This window comes from Sinocyclocheilus rhinocerous, unplaced genomic scaffold (assembly GCF_001515625.1).
Source record: "Sinocyclocheilus rhinocerous isolate Xijiao unplaced genomic scaffold, SAMN03320098_v1.1 scaffold3180, whole genome shotgun sequence".
NCBI classification, from domain to species: domain Eukaryota; kingdom Metazoa; phylum Chordata; class Actinopteri; order Cypriniformes; family Cyprinidae; genus Sinocyclocheilus; species Sinocyclocheilus rhinocerous.
The window spans coordinates 104,286-107,015 of record NW_015630670.1 but is presented as its reverse complement, the minus strand read 5'-3'; the positions used below and the strand labels follow the sequence as shown (position 1 = coordinate 107,015).

Here is a 2,730-nt window from a genome sequence, read left to right as displayed (position 1 = left end):
ATGGAAAAGCAGCACAATTAAAATAAAACCTGTAACTACTACTGTATGTCTGATATTTCATGTTTGCATCACAGTCTACTGGTGTTATACCTTCGGAAGTCAGAAAGAGCTTTATTACCAAGTATGTTTACACACACAAGGAATTTGACCTGGTGACAGGAGCTTTCAGTGCAGAAGAAAGTATGGACATAGTGCAAACTAGTGCAGCAGACATAGGAATTACACAGTATAGTATAACATATTTTTATAAATAAAAAAAGAAAAACAGAAAAATAAATGATGCACTATATACAGAAGTAGAAATATAGAGAAATGTAACTGTTTGAATGAATGTACAGATATATTTACAAGTGTGCAGTTTACAAATGTACAATTTTCGGATTCTATATATAAAGTCAGGCATTTTGAATTTGAATTACATTGACTTGAGAATTTTTTGAAACATTTTCATTGTAGCCTATTATTTCTCATCATATAAAATGTATAAGACAAGTTTGTACAGGATGTAGTTGTAATTCATGCATCTTTTCTGCAAAGATATTTAACAAGTCATTTGTTTAACATTTGCATCACGTTGACAACATGTGTGGTGCACTTGGAATAGAATTTTCTTTAACTAGAGGGTTCATAAAGAAAAAGTTATTTGAATCATGTTGGGATATACACCAGCCTGTCTGAAAACCTGTGCTGACCAGCTGGCCCCCACCTTCAAACAGATCACTGGAGCTGTGCAAAGTCCCTTCATGCTTCAAACGCTCCACCATCATCCCCATCCCAAAGAAACCCAAAATTACAAGACTAAATGACTACAGGCCTGTTGCTCTAACGTCTGTGGTCATGAAGTCATTTGAAAAAGTGGTGCTGGCCCACCTGAAGGACATTACTGGACCCTTGCTGGATTCTCTTCAGTTTACCTATAGAGCAAACAGGTCTGTGGACGATGCAGTCAATATGGGACTGCATTGTTTTGCAACATCTAGGCAGACCAGGAACTTATGTGAGGATCCTGTTTGTGGACCTCCATCTGTCAGTGGATCTCTAGCTTCCTGACAGATAGGCAGCAGCTAGTAAAGCTGGGAAAATTCTCATCCAGCACCATCAGCACTGGCACCCCTCAGGGATGTGTCCTCTCCCCACTGCTCTTCTCCCTCTACACGAACGACTGTGTAGCGCTTACTATCTAGCTAATAACTTGTAGATTAATTAGTAACTTGTTATATGCCAATCTATGGACCAGCGTCTCAGAAGACTAGATTCGCTGCTGAGAAAGATGCAACAACAACAGTGAACAGACATAACGAATGGTTTGGTCGAACACACAACGTGTATTTGTGGTTTAACAGCACTCAACGGGTAAGTTGAATCAATGTGAATCAATGGAAACAGAAAGAAAAAAAATATATTTTCACAAATTAAATTCTTGTTTCTAAATGTTATCACTCTTTTGTTTTAGCAGGTTTCATGAACCTTTTCCCTAAATTTTCAACAAGGTAAGTTCTTTGTTCGTTCACTTTAACTCAGTAGTTGAATCACCCAAATAAAGGTTGAATATGAACACTCATGTTACCTTTGTCAACTTTTTTTTCTTTTTAGATAAATCAGTATTCAAGTATCAAAAACCCAATGTATGTATCACAGCTGTCACCACAACAGAAAATTAACACTTCTCAATGAAATAAAATAATGTCCTTCGATTTCAAAACCCTCAATTGCTCAGTCTTTCAAGAAAAACAGTTCTTCAAATAGTCCGTAGAGAGATATAAATGTCTTTTCTCTGTCAATGAGGAAAAAACGTCTTCATCCGAAAGAGGAAAAAAAGAAAAGAAAAGTTATTTGATTTCCTACCATTCGCAGGGTTCAGAAAAACTTGTCTTTTGTTTCCACAGAAAATCCAAGAACAGACTCAAGGGAGGCTCGCCAGTCCAAACCCTCCTCAGAACAACTGGAAGGCCGGGACAAATCCAGAATGCAGGTACCGGAACATCTCGTCACATCAGACAGAGGACAGCAATCGAATTTGGAAAAGGACAGAACAACAAGGAAAAAAAAAACCTGACCTTGAACAAACAAGGTCACAAAAATATCATGAATATCTTTATTGTAACAACATACAATAAAGTGCTTAACTCATGAAAGTAAATTAATCACTATACATCATTCATATTACACAGAACTTGAGTATTTTGAATATACATACATGTATTTTTCAAATAAAGAATTTTTTTTTTTTTTATATATGCAATGTCTGTGACTATTTTTCCAACATAACACACTAATTAATATATTACTGACCACTTTTCGTCACATACTTGAGCACACAGTTAGCTGTTATGTACCAAATACAGCATTACAGATTTTTTTCATACATAAATCACTCGCAATTTTAAATTTCTCTTGCTTTTTCCCCTTATACAATACTAACGATTTGATTGGTAACGATTAACAAGGCAAACTGACTTACCAAGGAGATCGTTTAAACTCAGAAAATTCCAGAACGGTGCAGGTACAGCACGTCCCCTTTAAATCCTTTTCTTTACCCTTTTTCCATCAAAAATACACTCCGTAAACACTTTAGCAACACTTTGTCGCTAATAGAGTATATGTATATCACCATACACTTTTATATTTACAAGTTAAATGTCCGTTTCACTCACATTACAATATCAATGTCATTCACCACAAATGGAAAATAAAATGCGTCACTTCACTCACATCAATCCATCGATAAAA

At 35.8% G+C, this 2,730-nt stretch overlaps 1 long non-coding RNA gene across 1 annotated transcript; it reads right to left on the bottom strand.

Moving 5' to 3' along the window:
* Positions 1-897: 897 nt before the first annotated feature.
* Positions 898-2,730, bottom strand: LOC107740708 (uncharacterized). Its single transcript, XR_001640109.1, has 3 exons — positions 2,713-2,730; positions 2,462-2,538; positions 898-2,057 (listed from the first exon to the last, which is right to left on the bottom strand). It is a non-coding gene; the product is annotated as an uncharacterized LOC107740708 (long non-coding RNA).